The sequence below is a fragment of the Meriones unguiculatus genome, chromosome X (genome assembly GCF_030254825.1).
Source record: "Meriones unguiculatus strain TT.TT164.6M chromosome X, Bangor_MerUng_6.1, whole genome shotgun sequence".
Classification (NCBI taxonomy): Eukaryota; Metazoa; Chordata; class Mammalia; order Rodentia; family Muridae; genus Meriones; species Meriones unguiculatus.
The window spans coordinates 91,382,842-91,407,915 of NC_083369.1; positions in this window are offsets into that span (position 1 = coordinate 91,382,842).

Genomic DNA, 25,074 nt, shown 5'->3' on the forward strand with positions numbered 1-25,074 from the left:
GGCTAGTGCTTGTAAGGACAAGGAATGAAATGCTCTTGATGTTTCCTTCTTAATGAAAAACAATAGGAAATTAAAAGACGTAATTTGCCACAGATTGAAATCTTCAAATTGTTTTTTCTGGTCATGCTTTCTGTTCAGCTTAGTATTTAGCAAAAGTGGCCCAATGATGGGATATTTAAGCCATAAACACTTGCAGAAATCGTACTCTACTAAAGAAAAAATTATCACTGGCTCTGTCCAGTGAAGGTATCATCTGTCAGTGGAGAGTGGGGGTAATACGGGAACTGCTGCAGATGACTTCAATCCAGCCAAAAGTAAGTATTTTGTTATGGATTTGAAGAAATAATACATTATAATAAATATTGCCTAACTTGAGCCTTGCATATGTCAAAACTCAAAATTATCTCTTTGAAATTTAGCTTAAGTATGAAAACAAGAAACAGAAAAGTTGGAAATATTTTGTTTCCCCAGTAATCCTTCACACTTTGCCTCTGAAGGAATATAACGATTTTCAGTGGAGAATTATATTTTGTCCCAAAAATATAATCAAGCGTGTGCATGTGACTAAAGGCGTGGTAAATTAGATTAGTTTGTAATTAGCATGTGATTAAAACCAGGCCAAAGAATCAAACCCTTCAAAGAAGTACCTTTTTTTCTATGAGGATTGTTAAGCTATATATAAAAACAGCTTTGAAATGAATCAGCTGTGAAAGGGAGTATAGAGGAGAATAGCTGTGCACCTACAAATTTCCCTTTAAGAAAACTTGGCTCCTTTGTCTAATATAAGAGTATCTGAAGAATTCAGTGGAATTCTAGAGATATCTTACCAAGAAACAAATGCTAAAAAACAAACAAACAAAAAAAAAAAAAAACATAAAGAAGGGGCTGGAGAGACAGCTCAGAGGTTAAAAGCAATGGCTGCTCTGCGCTTCCAGAGGTCTTAAGTTCAATTTCCAGCAACCACATGGTGGCTTACAACCATCTACAATGAGATCTGGTGCCCTCTTCTGGTATGCAGGCACACATGCAGGCAGAACGCTGTAGACATAATAAATAAATAAATCTTAAAAAAATAGAGAGACAAGATGGGGAACAACTAACTGAATATAAATGAGCAGGAATACATGAAGTCTTAATGGCATCAGAGGAGTTTTGGGAAAAGACTCCATGGGTCAAGTGGTTCCTGCATATGCTCAGATGTCAACAGGCACAGGAAAAGCCAAGTATAGCAGTATATATCTGTAGCACCAGCCCTGGTGGGTAGAGTCCAGAGGGTCTCAGAGCCTTGCCACCAAACAGTCTAACTGGGAATAGCAGACTTCAAATTTGCACTATTTGACAGGGATTAAGGAGGGGTGGCCTTGTTGGAGAAGATGTGTCACTGGAGGTAGGCTTTAGAGTTTCAAATACTCAAGTCAGGCCCATTTCTCCCTCTCCTGGTGTCTGTGGATTCAGCAACATAAGAAAATTGGTGAGAAAGTGTAATGGAAGTTTTGGTTTCTTTATAAACTCAGTTATGTCATGTAAATATATTTTTGTTTTAATCCCAAGTGTGTGGTTTTAGTTTGGGCTTTAGTTTCTCCACAGCTGATAATTGCCTCCTGCAGGGCATGGTCTTTGCCAGCTGGTAACAGCTTGCTTTATGCAGCACGGAGATAAAGTGTGATCTAGGACTCTGAACCCAGAAAGAGAAGGTGTGGCAGTTTGGAGAGACCAGAGATGTGTAACGGTTTGGAGGAGACAGACAGAGAGAAATATGTCAGTGCAGTGGCTTGGAGGAGACTGCTTGCTGTGTTTGCTGTTGCTGGAGATTATTATAGTCCCAAAAGAACCAATCAACCCTAAATAACCAGGAGAAGTAAAGGGGACTGCACTCCCTCTCCCCACTAAACTTCTCTCTCTTTCCTAGGGTTAAAGGGTTGGGGGAAGGGAAGTAGAGGATTAAGTACCCCAAAATGGTATAGAGTTTAAAAACAAACACAACAAGAAAGACATCTGGGGAAGAAATTTGTGGATAAACCTCTCCAAATGGGTGAAGGATGTGAAGATACCTGTGTCCCATGTAAATGCTTATTTTTTGAGGAGGAGCTTAATAATCAAATAGATCAGATGAGCAGTTCTGTGGACAGTCACCCTCTTTCACCAGCCATTCCTGTCTTTGCCCAATGGGGCCCATGAACAAGGTAACCATGGTGGCAGAGACGAGGTTATGCACGGGCTCAGCAACATGGACTTCCACTCACCAAGGCTGACCTGGCTACAGCTGCTGCAGAGTGCCATGTCTGCCAACAGCAGAGACTGACACTGAGCCCCAAATGTGGTACCATTCCCTGGGGTGGTCAGCCAGTGAGCTGATGGCAGGTTGGCTACATTGGACCACTTCCTCCATGGAAAGGAAAACACTTTGTACTTACTAGAGTAGATACTTTGGAGTAGATATTTTGGTTATAGATTTGCCTTGTCTGCATGTGATGCTTCTGCCAAAAGCACCATCCATGGACTTACAGAATGTTTTATCCACTATCATGGTATTCCACACAACATTGTTTCTGACCAACCAACCTACTTCTCAGCCAGAGAAGTGAAATAATGGGTCCACAATCATGGAATCTACTGGTCTTGCCATGTTCCTTACCATCTTGAAGCAGCTGGTCTGATAGAAAGATGGAATGGCCTTTTGAAGACACAACTACAGTACCAATTGGGTGACAGCAGCCTGGAGGGCTGGGGTGAGGTTCTCCAGAATGTGCTATATACTTTGAATAAGTTTCTTATAGATAGTACAATTTTGTTCATAGCCAAGAACCGCAGGTTCAGAAATCAAGGGCTGGGAAAGGAAATAATTTCACTCACTATCACCTGTAGTGACCCACTAAGAAAATTTTTGCTTTCTGTTCCTGCAACTCAAGTTCTGTTGGTCTAAAAGTTTTGGTTCCAGAATGGGGAGCACACCTGCCAAAAGCCACAGCAAACATTCCATTCAACTGGAGACTCAGACTTTCTCCTAAGCCACATTGGGCTTCTAATGTCCTTAAACCAACACACTAAAAAAAGGAACAACAGTTTTAGGAGGAGTGATTGATCCAGGTTAGCATGGGGAAATTAAGATTGTTTCTTCACAATGGAGATAAAGATTATGTTTGGAGTGCAGGAAATCCTTTCGGGCATTTCTTGGTGTTACTGTGTCCTGTGATTAAAGTCAATGGGAAACTACAACAACCTAATCTGGAATAACAAAAAGCAGAGACACTTTGGAATTGAAGATATGAGACACTCCTGAAAAAAAACACAGTAGAAAAGAAACAAGGCCTGAAGAAGTGCTTGCCAAGGGGGGAGGAAATACAGAATAGGTAGTAGAGAAAGGCAGATATAAATGCCAGCTAAAGCCTAGGCATGATGACAAGAACAACTCTTTACACTCTTAGAAACACTGAAATGTTTAGTGCACTATTCCTAACTATCAGCATAATGTGGCAAGGGGGCCCTCTGGTACACTTTGATGTTTCATAGATGAAGTTTTATGCTCAATGAATAGCAGCTGCATTTCCTAAATCCACTGACAGGTACTTGTCTTCTCTTTCTAGAGACTGAGGACTTTAGATCCATCTTATAGGTGGGATCATATAGCATTTGCCCTTCTGGGACTGGCATATTTTACTTTGCATACTTTCTGAAGGTTTGCCTACATCCATAGAATAATAGGGTTTTCTTCTTTGGATGGCTAAATAATGTCCTATTGTGTGAACATGTCATATTTTCTTCACCTGATCATCTGTCAGTGGATATTCCATTTGTTTCTACCTTCTGGCTATTGTGCATGTTACAGTGAAGATAAGAATGCAAATATCTCTCCACGAACCTCATTTCAAATCTTCGGGGGAAAAATAAAACAGAAACAAAGGCATGATTGGTGAATGACATGTTAGCTATATTTTTAAATTTTTAAAGTGCCTCTATGTTGTATACAATTATATATTCTGAACAATGGTATGAAATCTTTCTGAGGAGGTATTGACTTCCTCACAAGTTTGGGATTTGATCCCTCCCTTCCTTTCTTCCTTCCTCCTTCCCTCCGCCTTCTCTCTCTCCCCCACTTCCTTCCTTCCATAATGACCATCTTAAGAGATGTAGAATATATCTTGTTGTGGTTTAAAATTGTATTTCCTCTGATGATTAGTGAAGTTCATCTTTTAATATTCTCATTTTCCATTTATATATTTTTGGAAAAATATCTACTCAACTCCTTTGCCTATTTTACCTCCAGATGGATTTTTTGTTGTTGTTGTTTGACTGATTATTCTTTTTCTTTTCAATACATCCAGCTGCAGTTTCTCTTCCCTCGAATTCTCCTAGTCTATCCCCCAACTTTCCCAAGAGCTTTTCCTCCTCCATTTCCCTCTAGAAAAGGGCAGGTCTCCCAGGATATCCACTGATACAGAATTACAAGATGCAATAAGACTAGGCACATACCATCATATCAAGGCTGAGCACCCTCATATCAAGGCTTAATGAGGCAACCCAGTATGAAAAAAAAATGGTCCCAAAAGAAGACAAAAGAGTCAGAGACACCCCTCACTCCCACTGTTACAAGTCCAGCAAAAGCCCCAAGCTAAACATCCACAATATATATGCAGTGGATCTAGCACAGACCCAAGCAAGCTTTATGACTTTCACTTCAGTCTCTGTGACCCCTTACAATCTCTGCTTAATTGATTCTGTGGACCATGTTCTCCTAGTGTCCTCTGTTCTTTCTGTCTCCTACAATTCTTCCTCTCTTCTGTGGGTTCCCTGAGCTCCAAGGGGAGGAGTTTGGGCTCTCTCTCTGCCTAATGATTGGCTGTGGTTCTCTGTATCTGCCCCCATCAGCTGCCAGTGGAATCCTCCCATATTTTTTGCTACTGACTTATATATTCATTCTTTGGATGTGAATATCTAGTTTTCTCCATACCTGTAGAGAACACCCTACCCCCTTTGTTGAAGCTCAGTTGATTATATATGCTTAGTTTTATTCCTGGGATATATTCTGCCCTTCTGACATGGATGTCTACTTTTTTTTTTTCTTCTCAATGCAGTTTAATCAGGAACCTTGAACAATCATCTGACCCTGGGGAAAGCCAGCCCACAGCTTAAATAGCCTCTGGGTAGCCAACCCCAGCATGCCACGTGGGCAATGCAGATAGGTCCACATACATGGAAGCAAGCCAAATCCTCAGCCTTAGCCAGATGTGGAGTTGTTTGTGACAGAGAGCACTCACCATCGGGAAGGTGGAAGGCAGAAACCAGCTCCATTATTAAGGCGCGGCAATACACAGCTCTCTACAGTTCCCCCTTTTTGTTTTAGACGCATCAGGCAAGAGTAGAGGTCTGATCTCTGATATTAGAAATAAATTGGGACTTTGTACCGATGTTCATTTAGGTGTCATCCACCCAAAGAGCATCAGACCCGTCTGATACCTTTTTCTCAGAGGCGGGACCTGGGGCATCAACCCGCATGCAATCAGACATGCTCTTCTCTGGGTCCAAAGCGGCTGACCCTGAGTGCAGTGCTTAGCCTCGCATCCTGAGCGTAACATTTTAGCTTTTTATGGTAGCCAACCATGCTTGGGGAGACTGTCCTGCTTCAATGGCTGTAAAGGCCTGAATGGTCATAGCTGCATTACTCTGTTATGAGACTCTAATCTTGCATATACACCACAGGCAAACCAAGGAGACCAACACCAGAAGGCCTGCTAACGCTCCCAAGCCCGCCCATTCCTTCAGATGATTCATAGCTGCAGCACTCCGTGATGATAATCCTGTGGCTAGTCCTGTGTCCACTCTGGTAGAATTTACCGTGACAATGGCCACTCTCAGCTTCTCCATCGCAGTATCAAATTCTCCAGTCCAATTACCTAAAATATAGCTAGACAATTGTTTAGACAGATTTGCAGCACAGGAAAAATTCTCATGTTGTATGCCAGTGACACAAAGTCCAGCATACTTTCATTGACAGCCAAGTTGAGCGATTTGCCATAGGGTATCAATTTGCTCCTGCACGAAGTCAATCCTCTGATTGAACACCATCAAGCCTCCTTTTAGTTGAGCATTAATTCCTTTTTGTACATCTAAGGCATGAGCTACATTGGCTAAAAGATTATTCAGGGTCTGAGCAGTCTGCACAGTATGACTCATGGCTAATGCCGCGGTGGTAGCTCCAACAGCCGCCAATGAGATGGCAGTAACAATGGCGGCTGTAATTCCAAGATCCCTTTTCTGTCTGAAGAGAGTCATAGCGTGAGGGGCATCAACGGGCACAGGCACCCAGCGAGGCATGCGAGTAACCAGGGCATACCTAAATTCACTAGCATTCCAGCATTGGGCAAAAAAGCAAGTATCATTACCACAATTACTTGGCTCTATCTGGCTAACAATGAATAAAAATGGGGGATATAAACAAACAGGTGTGGGCTTATAGGAAATATTATGAGAAGCCTTAACCCCCTCGTTGGAGCATCCTGCATCAGTTCTAGAACTAGCAGTAGTGGTGTCCGAGGTCTGAGTAGGTTCAGGAGACCATTGCCCCCAGGGGCGAGACATGCTCCATGTAAATTGACTAACTCCATGTTTTCCTCCACTTTTGAAAGTCATTTAAGGTTCTTAAATTATTTTTTCCCTTTTTTTTAAATTTTTCATCAATTACACTTTATTCATTCTGCATCCCCCCATAAGCCCATCCCTCCTCCCCTCCCAATCCCACCCTCCCTCCTCCCTCTGCATGCTGTAGGAACTGGGAAATAGTAAGAGCTGGAGAGGACAGGGTCTCCACAAGGAGAGCAACAGAACAAGAAAATTTGAACACAGGGAACTTCCCAGAGACTCATACTCCAACCAAGGACTATTCATGGAGATAACCCAGAACCCCTGCACAGATGTAGCCCAGGGCAGCTCAGAGTCCAGTTGGGTTACATAGTAATGTGAAGAGGGACTGCCTCTGACATAATCTGATTGGCCAGCTCTTTGATCACCTCCCCCTGGGGGGGAGCAGCCTTACCAGGCCACAAAAGATGACAATGCAGCCACTTTTGATGTGAACTGATGGACTAAGATCAGAAAGGAGAGGAGAACCTCCCCTATCAGTGGACTTGGGGAGTGGCATGGATGTCTACTTTTAAAGTAGAACCATACTTTTGTGATTGTAGTAGCTTTATAATATGTTTTAAAAACAGAAAATGTAAAACCTCTACATGTTTTCTTCTTTCTCTAGAAAAAAAGTAAGAATTTATTCCATTTATTTTGTGGTTAATCAGAGTTACTTGAAGTTTCATATGAACTTTAGAATTTTTTTCCTATCTTTGTAAGAAAGTACCATAAATGAACTGCTGTAGTATGTCAGCTGGTAGATTATTGTCTATCAGCACAAATTCCTGGCTTTGTTTTCCATCACTAGGCAAAGGGAAAGTACCATAGATACCCAAATAGAGATTGCATTGACTTTTAGATTATTTTGAATAACATTTGACAACATTTGGTGTTTTTATGCATTAATGTGAGAAGCCATTCCATTCATTTGTTTCTTCTTAAATTTCTTTTGAAAACATTATGCAGTTATGTAGTGCCAAGTTTCTTTTTTTCTTTTTTCTTTTTCTTTTTATTAATTACAGTTTATTTAGTTTGTATCCCCTTGTAGCTCCCTTCCTCCTCCCCTCCCAATCCCACCTTCCCTCCTCTTTTTCCATGCATGCCCATTCCCAAGTCCACGATAGGGAAGGTCTTCTTCTCCTTCCCTCTGATCCTAGGTCTCATCAGGAGTGGCTGCATTGTCTTCCTCTGTGGCCTGGTAAGGCTGCTGCCCCCTCAGGGGGAGGTGATCAAAGAGTACGACAATCAGTTCATGTCAGAAACAGTACCTGTTCCCATTACTATGGAACCCACTTGGTATATAGAAACATAACTAATTTTTTATCATTGTTTCTTTTTGTTTGTTTGTTTGTTTGAGACAGGGTTTCTTTGTGTGAGCTTGGCTTTCCTGGAATTCACTCTGTAGACAATGCTGGCTTCAAACTCATGGAGATCTGCCTGCCTCTGCCTCTCTGAGTGCTAGAATTACAGGCATGCACCACCATGTCCAGCTGCATCATTGTTTCTTGAAAATTGCTGAAGTCAGTGGTTTATTTTTTTTTCAGTTTTTTGGAGTTTAGTGTTTTGGTTTTTTTCTACAGATAAAATTATATGTGCAGGTTACCTTGTTCCTTTCCATTGCAGTTATGTTTATTTCTGCAATTAGTTTAACTCCTCTAATCAGTTTTATGTTGAACAGTAGTGGCAAAAGTAGTCATTCCTGTCTTAGTCTTTCTCTCTCTTTTTTTGTATATATGTATGTATGTATGTATGTATTTTATGTGCGTGTGTGTGTGTGAATGTATGCATCTACATGAATGCAGGAATTCATTGAGGTGATATAAGTGTTTGGAACCCAACTGAGGTCCTCTGCAATAGCAGTAATCACTATTAATCACTGAGCCATATCTCTAGCTCCCTTTGTTTTTATTTTTGGTTTGTTTTAAGAAATGTTTGTATACCTTAGACTGACCTCAAACTTTCTATGTAACAAAAGATAACCTTACACTCCTAATCTTCCTGCCTTCACTTCCCAAGCGGTGTGATTATAGGCCAGCATCACCATACCCAACCGTGTTCTTGTTCTGTGCATGATCTTAGACTAAAAGGGCCAAGTTTTTAATTATTTTGTATGACTTTAGCTGTGAGCTTTTCATATATATATATATATATATATATATATATATATATATATCTTTTATTGAGTTTAAGGGATTTTCTTTCATCCTTGTTGAATTTTTATCTTGAGAAGGCATTGAATTGTGCTATGTTAATATTAGGTGACTCTGCTGGTTAGTTTTTGTCAGGTTGAAACAAGCTAGGATCATCCAGGAAGAGGGAACTTCAATTGAGGAACTACATTTATCAGATTGGCATATAGGCATGTTTTGGGGGCATCTTCTTGACTGAGGATTTATGTGGGAGGGCCCAGCCCCCAGCCCCCAGCCCCCTTTGGATGGTACAACCCCTAGGAAGGAGGTCCTGGGTTATATAAGACAGCAAGCTGAATAAAGCATAGAGAGTGAACCTGTAAGCAGCACTCCTCCATGATTCCTGTCTCTGTTTCTGCTTCAGTTCCTCCCCTGACTTTCCAAAACAGTGGACTGTGATCAAAATATATAAGCCAGATAAACCTTTTCTCCTCAAGTTGCATTTGATCATGGTATTTGTCACAGCAATAAAAACCAAACTAGGACAGTGACTTAAGCTTTCTTTCTATTGGTGTGCTATACCATTTAACTAAATTGTGTATGTTGACCATCTTTATATCCCAAGAACAAATCTCATTTGTCCTTGGCATGTCTCCTTTAATGTATTGATTTTTAGTTTCCTATTCTGTTTATTTTTTTAAAAGGATTTTTGTTTATAATTTTCAGGAGCACTCATTTAAATCTTCCTTTATTGTAGTCTATTTTCCCAGGTTTTCCATCAGGATAATGTCATAAAATGGGATTTGAAGTCTGATGGTCAGACTTCTTGTTGCTCTGACAAAATACTCAACAGAACAACTTAGGAGAGAAAAAAAAAATATTTTGGTTCGGTGGTTTCAGTTCATGATCTTTGGCACAGTTGTTTATAGGTCTGTAGTAAGGCAGATTATCATTGTGGTAGGGGGCGTCTTACCTCTTGATGGACAGGAAGGAGACAGAGGGAACACTTGTGTGGGCAGGGGCAAGTATCATGAAGCACACACCTCTTATGACCTACTTCCTGCAGCTAGAGCTCATTTTCTAAAGTTTTTCATTTGTTCAAATGTGTCAACAGCTGGGGACCAAGCATTTAACATAAGAGCCTGTGGGGTACTTGTTCTACTCAAACTGTAACAGGAAATAATGCTTTGTTTTCAACTTTTTGCATGATTTTGATAATCAGTATCACATTCTTTTAAAATGTTTTACAGGATAAAATATGACACAATCCCCAAATGCCATAATCAGATATGTTGAAAGCCCCAAAGGTCAAAATCTCAAATGATTTGAAATCCCAAAAGGTGAAAGTCATGGTTTCCAGTGTTGGGGCACATGATAGAAGAAAACCCAGTTTTATGGAAGGCATTAGTGAGTTTGCAGTTACGCACAAGATTGGTGTAACACATCAAATGGTAGAAATACCTATAGACTTGGAAAACCATTGTTTTGTGTTTGGCTGTGACATTAGTGTGAATCTGAATGAACCAGATGGAGAAAAGATCTGCTCTCAGCTGAGGTAGGCTCTTCAGGTCCGAAGCTAGAACACAAAAGATTTGATTTGACAAAAAAAAAAAAAAAAAAAAAAAAGCATTATCACATCATTGACTTTCTGTGTAAGAAATATTCATGTAGGTAAACATCTTTAAACTTTCCTAATACATGCAGAGAAGTCACTTTTGTACATCTATATTTAGGAAGGATAAAATTTCTTCTGATTTTGATTCTTTGGACAGGTACTTATAGTGTGGTAATTTATTATGGTTTTTTTTCAAGACAAGGTTTCTCTGTGTAGCATTGGATGTCTTGGACTCACTTTGTGGCTTCAGACTCACAGCAATCTGCATGTCTCTGCCTACCGAGTGCCAGAATTACATATGTGTACTGCCACGCATGGCTTGTCATGGCTTTTTATTAAGCTCATCAAAGATATTTGATTTGCTCACTCCAGTATGCCCGACAACTATAGCTATACACCTAAATGTACAAAAGTATATCTATAGTTGCATGCATTCATATATTCTGTTAAAAAACTATTTATGAATATGGTTCATTTACTTGTAGCTATTACATCTATGCAACTGTCATCAAGAAACCACAGCAAAGCATTACAGGGACTTCATGGAATCCTGCTGAAGAGGGGGGAGGGGTTATAGGAGCTAGAGGGATCAAGGACACCAGAAAAAAAACCCACAGAACCAATTAACTTGGGCTCATAGGGACTCACTGAGACTGATCCAACAATCAGGGAGCCTGCATGAACCCAACATAGGCCCTTTGTTTATATGTTATAGTTATGTGTAGCATGGTGTTCTTGTGGGATTTCTAACAGAGGGAGCTGGGGCTGTTTCTGACACTTTGGCATGCTTTTCGAGCCCCCTTTCTCCTGGTTACCCCATCCAGTCTTAATATGAGGGGAGGTGCCTAATCATATTGCAACTTGTTATGTTGTGTTTGGTTGATATCCCTGGAAGGCCTAACCTTTTCTGAAGGGAGATGGAGGAGGGAAGAGGAGTGGATAGGGAAAAGGGAGGTGAAGGGAGAAAGAGGAGGAGGAGGACAGAGGGAAGGGAACTGTGGTTAGGATGTGATATATGAGAGAATAAATTCATAAAAAATAAAAATGAATAAAAAAGTGAAAAAGAAACCTGAGTGTTTATGATAGAAAAAAATGTGCCTTGCAATTTACTTTATTCTGAAAAGTACAAATATTATTCAGTCACATTTTTTTCTCAAATAAATCCCCATTTGCAAATGCTAATATGTTCTGAAAGTTTTTCCAAACCATTTTTCTAGAGTAACATTTTTATATTCCCAGTCAGTATTAAAAATAGTAATGAGGGTTGGAGATGTGGCTTAGAGGTTAAGAGAACTGCTTGTTCTTCCAGAAGTCCTGCCTTCACTTCCCAGCAAGAACATAGTGGCTCATAGCCATCTACAATGAGATCTAAGGCCCTCTTCTGACATGGAGATGTATGTGCAGATAGAGCACTCATGTACATAAAAGTAAATGACAAATAAATATTTTTTAAAAAATAGTAATGCTTTGAGCTTTCCAAAATTTATATTTTTAGGAATTTTGATGTTTCAGCATTTACAGTTATGGCAACCAGAATTTTCCTTTTCAGAATTATAGCCATCTGGTCCTGGGCTTTACTTTGTTGGGAGATTTTTGATTGTTTATTTAATCTCCTTAACTACTATAAATCTGGTCATATTTTCTATTTCTCCATAATTCAGTCAGTGGGCTTTATGTTTCTAGGAATTAATTCATTTCTTCAATTTTCGGAATTATTGTTATACATTTTTTTCCTTGTAGTTCCTTATACCCTTTTTATTTTTGTGACATCAATAGCGATTCATCTCGCGAATTTTTGATTTTATTTATTTCAGTCTTTTCTTTTTCTAGCTAAAAGTTTGTCAACTTTGTAGGTCTATAAAAAACAACAAACAAACAAACAAAACAAAAGTCAAACCTAACTGCACTGGGTTATCCGCTAACTTTCATTTCTTCTCATGTACATCATTTCTAATCTCTAGTATTGCTTCTCTTCAGTTAACTTTGGTCTTGGCTTCTCTCCTTTCACCTTTTGTGGAGCTAGGGCCTCAGGTTAAACTAGAAGTCACAGAACTCACAATTCTCTGTCTTAGACTCCAAAACACTGGGAATATAATAATATACTACTACAGCAAGTTCTTTGGGGATGAAGAGATCATCTGTGTTACTTCGTCATTTATAATGTGGGTGTTCATCTTTGTATCCATTGTTATCAGTTTTACTCCTATTATTGCATTGGCTGCAATATATATGTTTTGGTGTATTATATTTTCATGTTTCTCAGACTATTGTCTATAGCCATATTGAATTAATTCTCTCAGTATTTGAATGTTTGCTATTTTGTTTAATTTCCACATAGTTGTTCATTTTCTTTCTACAATTTATTTGTAATTTATTTGTAATTTTATCTTTATGGTTAGAAAAGATACTTGATGTAATTTCAATCTTCTTAAACATTTTATGACTTCTTCTGTGACATAACACATACTCTATCATACAAAATGTTCCATTTGTGCTATATATTCTTCTTTGGTTAGGTGGACTGTTCTGTATGTTAGGCCCTTTTGGTCTATAATGTTGTTTACATCTTCTGTTTCCTATTGCTTTTCCCAAGTTTTGTGACATCTTATTTTGTTATTGTATTACTATCACTTCTTTCTTCATTTCTTAGCAAACTTAGATGTTATCATAGTAATGCATGAATATTATCATTGTCCAATGTTCCTGGTTAATTCACGCTTTTATTGTTGTGTAATGTCTTTGTTTACCTATTTGACAATTTTTAAAAGTCTACTCTGTTTTACCTAACTATGGCTAGTTCTACTTTCTTTTGTTATATTTTGAACGATATTTTTTTGAGCCTTTGACTGTCAATCTTTGACTATGACTGGGTCTCTGTAGACTGTCTATAATTAGATATTGATTTTTAAAAAGATTTATTTGTTTATTATGTATACAATGTTCTGCTGCATGTATACGTACATGCCAGAAGGGGGTATCCAATAGCATTATAGATGGTTGTGAGCCACCATGTGGTTGCTAGGAATTGAACTCAGGACTTCTGGAAGAGCAGCCAGTGCTCTTAAACTCTGAGTCAACTCTCCAGCCCCTGGATATTTATTTTTAAAATCCGTTTAGTCATCTTCCGTCACTATATTGGCAAGTTTAATCCATTATCGTTTAATGTACTTACTGCATGGGAAGGTCTTTGTTCATTATTTTCTAGTTTGCAGGTCTTGTCATTCTCTTTTCTTGTTACTGTATTCTTTTTACTTTTGTTTATTTTGTGGTAATGTGCTTTGGTTCCTTTCTTATTTTCTTTTGGAATGTAATTCTTTTACTTTTTCATTTTATTCTATATACATTTTCTTTGTTGTTGCCATGGGACTACATAAAACACCTATAATTATAGTAAGCTATGTTAAGCAAACTACAACTTAACTTTAATTACACATAAACCTCTCACTTTCCCATTTCTATCTCAAGAGACTTTTTGTTATTCATATTCCAATTTAAATCTTCTATATTGTTGATCATTAAACATATTTTATAGTTATAGTTTAGACTTCTGTGCAATAACCAAAAATGACTTGAGTAGAACGTCTATAGTTTCATAGCATTATGGATTTGTTTGTATAGTTTTCCTGATCATAAAACTTTGTATTCTCTGTGATCCATTTTGCTGTATTCATTTTTGTTCATTTCAACTGAAATAACTCAATGTTGCATGTTTTATAGGGAAAATCCAACATCGGTGCACGTCCACAAATTTTCCATACATGGGATTATCCCTGTTTTCATTTCTGAATAAAAATTTTGCCAGATATGGGATTTTGGTTAGCAAGTTTTTGTCTATAGTGATGTGTGTGTGTGTGTGTGTGTGTGTGTGTGTGTGTGTGTGTGTTTCTTTAAAGTTGTTTCTACTTTTTTTCTTGTCTAAAACTACCACGGAACATATATTTTTCCAATTGATGATATCCCATAAGACATGTAGATTTATTTTAAAATATTTTATTCATTTGTTGAGACTTTTGTATGTGAGTACTCTATTTACAACATTCCCCCCACCTCCAACTCTTTTCAGATGTTCTCATTTCTTCATACATTCATGGCTTCTTATGCTGTAGTTATTATTGTTATATATTTACATATAAATTTATAGATATACCCTTTTGAATTCATTTGGTGGGGTTCCTATGAATATGTAGTTAAGCTGACTACATAGGCTTGGATAACCTCTTAGGGCACTTGTCTCTGGAGCATACTAATTCTCCCACACAGAGAAAACTTGAGGTATTTACTTACTACCAACAACAAGGGTAAATCCTTTGAGTTATGTGCGTACAGTCTTACATACACCCAGAGAAGACATATTCACACAAGGATTTAAAGCCTGTAGACTCTTTTATCCGTGATTATTGGTTACTTTTTTTAAACTCTGTTTAAGTCCTATGCATAATGACTGAGAGAGGTAGCCGTCTGTTCAAAAACACAAATACTAACACCAAATTGCCAAAATCTCATATCTCTGTGAGTCTGTGTCTCTGTGGAACAAAGAAAGACCAAGGGCTTCCTACCCTGTCGATGTGATAATTTCACTCTGTGCCTTGGGCCTTCTTTAAAGATGATGGAAATAAAAAATTACATTGTGCTTGGGAATTTTGGGGTGACATTTATTTATTTATTTGCTCATTTATTTATTTATTTCTATGTAGTCCTGGCTGTTTTAATTTTGAGATTGTGTAATTTTACTAATTACGAGGCATTCGGGTGTATCTTGAAAGAATAGATTAATGATTTCCTGGAATATTTTAATTGAAAGAGAAATATAATTAGAAGTGGAAGAAACTGAGTTTTTTATTTCTCCTATTTTTAACTAATCTTGACTTGTATTATGTTCTAAATAGCGGTAAATCAAACATCTCTCAGGTTTTCAAGAAACAGCCCAAATTACAGAAAACTCAAAAACGTTTTCAGGATATTTTTTCAAGTATAAGAGATTAGTAAAGTAAGTAGAAATGATAGAATTCTCCCATCGTATTTAAAGCACTGAAAAAGAACTGAGGCAAGAGTGTTCATTCACTTACTCTTTAATCCCTCTTTACAGATCTGCCCACACACATGGCCTTCTGTCACATAGTTTTAGTTTCAACCCTGCAGAGCCAGACAGCCTAGCAGAAAGATTAATTTTATTCTGTCTCATGCACCAACAAGGAAATTTGTCATCTTGAATCTTTATTATCAGTATGGTTTCTTCTTTCACCTTAGAAACTGAGACTCTCTCCACCTACCCACACACTCAAACTCACACAAGCAAAACACTTTAGGCTTATGAATAGGAAACTCTTTGATTTAAGAATCATTGAGGAAGAACAAACAAAAGAAAAATGCCTCTGTCTCAGGCTGGAGAGATGACTCACAGGTTAAGAACACCTGGATGCCCTTCCAAAGGTCCTATAGTTCAATTCCCAGCAACCACATGGTGGCTCATAAGCATCTATAATGATCTGGTGCCCTCTTCTGCTGTGTAGGTGTACATGAAGACAGAATACTGTATACATAATAAATAAATAAATCTTTAAAAAAGAAAACAAAACTTAAATGCTCCAATCTCTATGACATTTTTCTATGGACAACTGCTTTAGGAAGACACAATAATTGGTTGATAAATGGGCAGTAGTAATCAATTTGTTAAAGCAAGTACATGCAGAGCAATAAGTTTTGGTGATCAATGTTTAACATCTTTGCAGATCCACATACTGAGTTTAACCCTTTACAAGTGTTACTGTAGCCATCCATCCATGAGAAAGAGTGTGTTATAATTGTCAATTTACAAATGAAAGAACTAAAGCTTAGGAAAATTAAAAGCATTTTTCAAGGTCACACAGCTAGGTTTAGTGGATCAGGAATGGGATATCAGGTGGTATTTTAATACCACCATTCATTCACTCTTCACAAGTTTATAGAAATAGTCTATTCGTTGCCAATCTTTCAAATTTAACTTTGACAGCATTATCAATTTTTTTTTTTGCTTCATTCTACAACTATCTATTTTCTCCAAAGAAAGAACATCTCCAATAAACAAAACCTCTGAGCTGGAGATATGGCTTAACAGTTAAGAGTACTTACTGGGCAGTCATGAGGCCTGAAGTTCAGATCCCACCACACATGTAATAAATCTATGTCCCACAAACATCGGTCCCCCCAACTCTGAGGAAATCTGAAACCCTCTTCTGATCTCTATTTGCACTCAGGCACTTGTACTTGCAAATGAATGTACAGACATACACAAATTAATTAATACAATATATAATTTACAATATATAATATTATAGTATATAATATTAATTAATTAAGTTTTTTAAAAAGAAAAATTCTAAAAAAAAAAAGAAAAATTCTAGGTGTAGTAATACACACCGTTACTTCCAACACTTGGGAGGCAGAGCCAGGAAGATCTCTGTGTGAGTGCGAGTCAAGCCTGGACTGCATAGAAAATTCCTGGTCACACAGGGCTATACAGCAAGACCTTGTTTCAAAAGTAATGAGAAGAAAAAAAAAATCAAAGCATGCAAGAATCCAGACCTATTTTCTTTTGTGTCCTATATATACTTAAGCAAAAGAATCATTTACAGGGCTCTATAAGGGAGAAACCTTTTAAGTAAGGCCGGGTGTGGGCATTTTAGCAACAGCCGGTTGTACTTGTATTATGTTTATTATTCACTACTGCTTTCCTCTGTGTGTGTTTATCCTTAGCATGCTTTCTTCTTGCAGTCCTGTAAAGACTGTCAGTGGCTGCAGGTCAATTCATTCATTTCAGAGTTTCTAATGATTCTAGATAGGCTTGGGTATACTTACACACCTTACACACACACATACACACACACACACAAAGGAGTGTTTTAGCTCCTGTTAAATCATTTGTGTTTGGGGAATGAGGGTGTTTCACAAAGGAAACTCATGATGGCACCATTGAGAAAAGGAACTAAGATTCCATGTACTCTGCCCAACAGTTGGCCATAAGTCTCAGTGTCTGCTTTGATAGTCTGCAGGGAAGAGCCTTTCAGAGGCCCTCTGTGGCAGGTTCCTAGGTTGTTTCCTGTTTTCTTCTTCTTCTGATGTCCATCCTCTTTGCCTTTCGGGATGGGGATTGAGCATTTTAGTCTGGGTCCTCTCTCTTTATTAGTTTCTTTAGACGTACAGATTTTAGTAGGTTGATCCTATGTTATATGTCTATATGAGTGAGTATATACCGTGTGTGTGTGTGTGTGTGCGTGTGTGTGCGTGTGTGTGTGTGTGTGTGTGTGTGTGTGTGTTTCTGCTGCTGGGACAGCTCACTCAGGATGATCCTTTCCAGGTCCCACCATTTACCTGAGACTTATGGCCAACTGTTGGGCAGAGTACATGGAATCTTATGTAAGAAGTGGGAAATAGTAAGATCTGGAGAGGACGGGAACTCCACAAGGAGAGCAACAGAACCAGAAAATTTGAACACAGGGATTTTCCCAGAGACTCATACTTCAACCAAGTACCAGGCACAGAGATAACCTAGAACCCCTGCACAGATTTAGCCCATGGTAGTTTAGTGTCCAAGTGGGTTACATAGTAATGGGAAGAGGGACTGCCTCTGACATAATCTGATTGGCCTGCTCTTTGATCACCTCCCCCTAATGGGGGGGCAGCCTTACCAGGCCACAGAAGATGACAATGCAGCCACTCCTGATGTGATCCAATAGACTAAGATCAGAAGGAAGGAGAGGAGGACCTCCTATCAGTGGACTTGGGGAGGGGTATGGGTAGAGAAGGGGGAAGGGAGGGTAGGATCAGGAGAGGAGGGGCTTATGGGGGGATACAAAATGAATAAAGTTTAATCAATAAAAAATAAAATAAAATTATACATCAAAAAAAAGGAAAAAAAACAAGAAACTGTGTAGACTATCTTCTTCATTCTGAAGTCTGTTCATGTAACCTTTTCATGCTCACCATGTAGCCCTTCATTTCCAAAGCTCATCTCCATCAACACCCTTGCACTTTGAACTTCTATTTTATCTTTGGACATATGTATTGAAATCATGTATTTATATGTATATACATAATATGTAATTTTAAGTCATTTAACTGGTTCTGCTTTTCTGTGTGTCTTTACCTTTAGCTTGTTTTCTTCAGTTAAATGATGACCACTTGATGATAACCTGGTTATGTATGGTTTATGTATATGTATAAAAATATATGTGCAATCTTTCTCTACCATAATGCTGTGAAATCATACTCATGTTTAAAAACTAAATTACCATTGCCTTCCTGCCTGTACCCCATTCCTATTCTACCTCGTATGTTGTCTTATTTGGCAGATTTACCTTCACTGACCCACATGCTCAGGGCAGAAAGATATGTCTTCATTCTTTTCCTCAACGAGTTTGTCATCGCATTATGTATATTTTGTCTGCTTATGTCTTTTCATATTCTCCAAATCTTTCTATCTTTTCTGTTCTTGCCCCTAATCTAGTGTCCTGGTTGAAGGTTTTTGTTAAGGTGATACAAGCTGGAGTTATTTGAGAAGAAGGAAGTCTACAATTTAAAAAAAAATGCCTCCATGAAATCTGGCATTTTCTTAGTGATCAGTGGAGAGGGCCCAGCTCATTGTGGGTGGTGCCACCCCTGGGCTGGTTGTCCTGCCTTCCATAAGAGAGGAAGCTGTAAGCTGATGAGCAACTTAGTAACACCCTGCTATGTCCTCTGTATAAGCTCCTGCCTCCATTTTCCTGCCCTGTTTGACTTTCTGTCTTGACCTTCCTCCAGTGATGAACAGTGCTGGAATTGGAAGTGGAATAAACTTTTCTTCTCCAACTTGATTTTTGGTCATTGTGTTTCTTTTCAATAATAGAAAGTCAGGGTGAGAATGCAGAAGAAATGATAAGTGTTCCATTATGCTGCTAATTTAATAACTCAAGATGAATTTTCATATTAGGTATGATATAAAGACTGGATATAGTGCAATCCAGTTACTTCAACCATTTTAAAGATGAATCTTTAGAGAAAAATTTTGGAATATTAAAAATAAACATTTTTAAGATGGCCTACCTATCCCATAACAGGTTTTCAAGACATAAAATTACTATTTTTTTCATATTTGCTCTGAGATATCAATGATTTTCATGAAGAACATTTTTAATATTCTTTTTCTGGCAAAGTTGTGCATAATTTTATTTGATCTTTTTGGTAAAAGCACAGATACTGCTTCCTACCCAGAGTTTTACACAAACCATATAATAAGGAAATACTGAGGAAGAATTAGAACTGACCAGTTCAGCAAAATTTCAGAAACCATGTGCTGGGAGCCATGTGTCAGCAAACGTTGCTGGAAATTCTATGAATATCAGGGCAAATTGTGCAGAGAAGAGGAAAATAAATGGCCTTGTTAAGATTTTCTATAGGTTGCACTTTTTTTGTCAATTAATCTCTACTTCTTAAAAAATTAACAGGAATGCTCAGACATAACATTCTAGCTATCTCCAAGTGTCTATTTTCTCTAGATTCCTCTGAGATAATTATTTTACCAAATACATTTTCCCCTGTTAAGTAGATGTTGTTGATAAGAAGGGAATTCCATAGGGTGGAAGAGATGGTTCAGTGTTTAAGAGCGTTGGTTCCAGAGTACCTGGGTTCAGTTTCCACCACCTATATGGCAGCTTACAAACATCTGTAACTCCAGTTCTAGGGGATCCAACACCCTCACACAGACATATAAGCAGGCAAAACACCAGTACATATAAAATAAAAATAAATAAATCATTGGATGATGGGAAGCTAGCAGGATATTTTAATTATTTTTGTTGCATAACGGATTATCCTAAAAATTAGTAGCTTAAAATAACTTATTTTACTTGTAATTTGGTGACTGGGTCATTCTGCATGGGCTTGGGAGAGTGATGCTCATCTGGTGTTGTAGCAATTTGAAGGTAGCACTGGGTTGGATCTCCAAAGTGTCTCATTGATCTGCCTTGTCAGTTGATGATGTCAGCTGTCAGAGCGTCCTCAAAAAAAGGCAACTTCAGGGTAGACAGTTTTTCACAAAAGCACTTGGGGATCCAAATGCAAATGCTCTGTCCTGGAAGCTGGAAGCTGCCTCATGTTGTGACTTAGCCTTGGATGCCCCGCTATGACATATTCATTGCAATTTATTGAATTAGAGCCACAAGCCTCCCCAAATTCAAGAGGGCATGGCATGTACCTATTTCTTAGTGAGAGGAATGCCAAAGGCACATTAATTGACTGTTGGGGAGGAGGCATATGGGATAGGACATATTGTGACCATATTTGGAAGTATATCTGTCACACTGGGTTAGGTAGTAAAAATTGAATGTTCAAAGTCACTGAATTCAAGGTACAGTATAGAGGTCACCATATCTTGGGGGGAAGTGACAAAAGAGACAGAAACTATATAAAATGTTTACTTTCTTGCCTTTACAAGAGCAAAAGAATTCAAGAATGATATAGGCATTTAAGCAAGTCAGGTTAAAGTTCCTACAAATATCCCATGTTGCATTCTGCACTTCAAGCCACTTTAAAAATGACATTCTAGTGAATTCATTTGATAAACTTTTATTCAGTTCCTGCTATGTCAGAGAATAATTTAAGGCTATTCTAGGCTTTTGGTGCATATCAGTAAAGAAATCTCTTACCTTCAAGAAGATTACACTCTAGTGAAGTAATAATATTAAAAATAAGTAATACTACTTGCAAATTAAATGACAGCCAGAGGTGGGACTTTGGGTGGCTTAAAGAGTTTTGCTCAGCAGTGTGTGGTGGCGCACACCTGTAATCTCAGCATGCAGGGAGGCAGAGGCAGGCAGATCTCAGTGAGTTTGAGGCCAGCTTGGTCTACAAAGTGAGTCCAGGATGGCCAAGGCTACACAGAGAAGCCTTGGACCCCCGACCCCCCAAAAAAAGTTTAAAGATTTTGCTTTGCTATGGAGCATATTTTGAGGCTGCATTTTTAACACATGACTGTGTATCAGACAAAAACCTTTCAAGAAGCAGTGTGTAGCCTAGTGGGTTCAAGCAGGCTTCTAGACATTGCCAACTTCTTACTTCTCCTAAGTTGTCTATTCTCATATTCCTTGTGAATGGGTATTTATTTGTTAGCATCAATATTCCAAAGAACTCTTTAGGGGACTCTGCCCTGTACTCGTATCTTTACAGAACTTCACAGGTTCCATTAAGAAAGCTTCTATTTCCTTATGTCATTTGCCAATGAGGTAAGAGAGCAGAGCTTGCTAGCACTGAGATTAAATCCTCAGAAATCTCATGTATTTCAAAATTTGCCCTTACTCCTTTGCTCTTGCCATCTAAACATGTTTGGTGGGCCTATTAGAGGACAAGGGCATGTGAGTCAGAGACCAGCTGCCTCAGTCTTTCCAAGAAAGAGCCATTCCACTTCTTTATGAGCGAATCCAATCAATATCCTTCTAGGTAGGAGACTGCCAGGCCACACTGAGGGTGCAGGATACAAGTAGAAGGTAGCACAGAGACAGAGCTCTTTCTTTTGATAGTGTGCATACAGGTCTAACTTGTAGTCATTTATCACACGCTCTTTTCTTTGCTTCTGGTGCCCCCTCTGGGCTGGGGTGTGCGGATGTATAGCCAGAATCAGAATTCATAGAAGTGGTTCTAAAATCATGACCAATAGAGTTGGGGAGGCACAGGGCTTCATTTCTCCCTGTCAAGTTTTGTATTTTAATGTTTCCCTAAGAAAGATGAGGAAGCAAGCCTCAAGATTACACCAAATATTTTAGCTTCAATTCTGGTGCCCTCCTTTCCCTTAAGTTATCAAGACCTATGCTTAAAAGTGGACTTACTTTTATTATTATTATTATTATTATTATTATTATTATTATTATTAACAAGCCAGTTCAGTATTATAGGCAGATAAAGGCCATTCTATCCTTGTGAGAATGCATCAGTTCTGGAAATAATCCTGGCAAACTGAGGTCTTTTCTCAAGTTGCATCAATCAAGAGCAGAGGGACAATCGCCACCCTTATGGCTGTGAGAAACAATGACCCCACTTCAAAATGAGCACACCAGAGACTTAGAGTAGCAAAGGCGAAGCACTTTATTTTTTTGACCTTGCAAAGTCAGGCATCAGCAGAGAGAACAGGCAAACATAGCAAGCACAGCAATTTGGCTCAGAACAGTGGTTTTTATATCCCTAATTGCATTTCTGTGTCTCCTGAATTCACCTGTGGCTAACTTCTTCAGGCACAGTCTTCCCAGTGTGTAGCATTGCCCCATACCCAAATTCCCCACTCTGTCATTTCAGGCTGCAAAGTCTCATCTAATGTATATTCAGGGACTCAAGATTCCCTTTTTCTGATACATGTGCTTGGCCGTGGAAGAAACTCACTGTAATATTTTAACCCTAAGAAGAATTGAGAGCAGCTAGACAGGCAGTTATCAGCCCACAACTAGGGAAGACAAAGGGCCTGTGCACCCTGTTTATCTATGCTTTTCTGAAGAGCTCTAAACACACCCCAAATTGAAAATGGATCATAATTACTTGTTTCTTAAAATTCCTTTCTTTTTCTTCTACTATTATTGATCATATTTTCAAATTTATTTGAACTTTTAAAATTGATCTAACACCCTTTAACTCTCCTTATCAAAGGCCCAATCATCTGATCTAGAGCCTAAAAGCTGATTTTGATGTGTTATGGGCATTTGATTGTTGACAGTTTTAGGAATTTTTGAGTTAGTTTCATTATACATGGAATAATACAACACCCTACCAGAGTTAATTCCTGTGCTCCATTTATAAGGTAAGTTAGGACCAAAACCACAAATCCTATTTAGGCATGGTGGTGCATGTCTTTAATCCCAGCACTCAGGGAGGCAGGGGCAGGTGGATCTCTGTGAGTCCGAGGCCAGTCTGGTTTACAAAGCTAGTGCAGAACAGCCAAGGCTACACAGAGAAACCTTTTCTTGAAAAACAGGAATTATTTTTGCATTTCTTATTTCTTTTTTATTTGTTTATTACAACTTATTCACTTTGTATCCCAGCTATAGCCCCCTCCCTCGTCTCCTCCCAGTCCCACCTTCCCTCCCTCTTCTGGCAATTTGGATTTTAATCTTAAATTCACTTAGAACTCCACTGGAAATTCTCATAGAGTGATGAAAACATGATAATACCAAGGTCTTATTTATGTCTTAGCCCTGGGTTAGCTTTATTAAGAGGAAGAATTAAGGAGAAATGGTGCGACCATTTGAAACAGCATGCAGGTCCCATACCAGTTGGGTGATAAGCTTGAGTAAAGTGTCCCTGTCTGCATTATCACCACGTATCAATAAAGACAGAATAAGAATAATTACCCATTTGTCATTTGAGACACCCAGGACATAGGTATAGGCTCTGTGACTCCTCAGAGGGTAAGCAAATCTATTCTGATGTCCCAAGAGGCATAAAGAGTAATTCACCCTCCCTATGGAGAAGGAAGAATTCAGGTGGGCCAACCGCAAGAGGGACGGACTCTGAAAAGTCTCATTTTCCAGGACTTCATATCCTGAAAGATGATCAGCATGCACTTTACTCTGGTTGAGTCTGTGTACCATTCAAGGGGAAAGAATACTACCACTTGAGCCTTGGCACATCATGCTACAAAAGTATAACAATCACTGTCATTGAGCACATATACCATATATTTAACCCATCCTATACAACTATTTAATCCTCCATACCTGGTTTCTACTATATAAAGTCTGTCTTATGTTCTTGTCCTTAATTATCTTCTTTCTTTGTTGTTGTTCCTGAATTTTGAGACTCCTATAATGTAAAACTTGACAGGCATCATATTTTATAGTAAGCAGTAATGAGGTTTTAGTTTTACTAATCAATAAGCCAATAGGAAAAGAATATGGAGACATATCTGGACATTTCCTTCATCCTATCTGAAAACTCTTTATTTCCTGTGTAGCAGTAATCTACTGTACATATATTAGACTCCAGAGATCGGGCAAACCAGGGATTCTCTTAAGGAAATGCAGCACTAAAACTAGATTGGTCTGAGAGCTTTAAAAAAAATGGGCTAGAGTATTCTTTTAGAGGATTCTCTGCTTCACAATTATTCAAACATATTATAAGCAGCATACTTAGAATCATCATTGTCCATTAGGTAATAAGGGATCATCAGGCTCTTTATAAAATCACTTTAAAGGCTCTCTAGATGACCCATATGTTCCTCAATCTTTTGGATGTTGATGTGGCCTTGACTGGTTTTGACTTGGGTGTAGTAAGCCCACCTCTTTCCAGTATTCTAGATAGTTGTTTTGATGATAACAAACATTTGATAAGAACCTCCTCAACTGGTCTATAGCTTGTCTTCTCTCCGGGTTTATAGCAGTACCAGTTGGTCAGGTTGGAATTGATGAACTGAAAACTCCAAAGGTAGGGTTGGACAAAAAGTCCCTTAGACCTGAGGGATAATTTGGAGAAAACAGCAAATACACATTTTTTTTTAAAGTAGTCTTTGAGAAGCTGGGTGCTGTGGCACAGGCCTTTAATCCCAGCACTCTGGGAGGCAGAGGCAGGGGGGATCTCTGTGGGTTCGAGGTCAGCTTGATCTACAGAGTTCCAGGACAGCCAAAGCTGTCCGCAAACTTTACTGTGGATCCCTACAACCTAGGGCTCTCGCTACATATTCTGACTTTTATTCAGTAAGTCCGAGGCGAAATCTGCGGTACT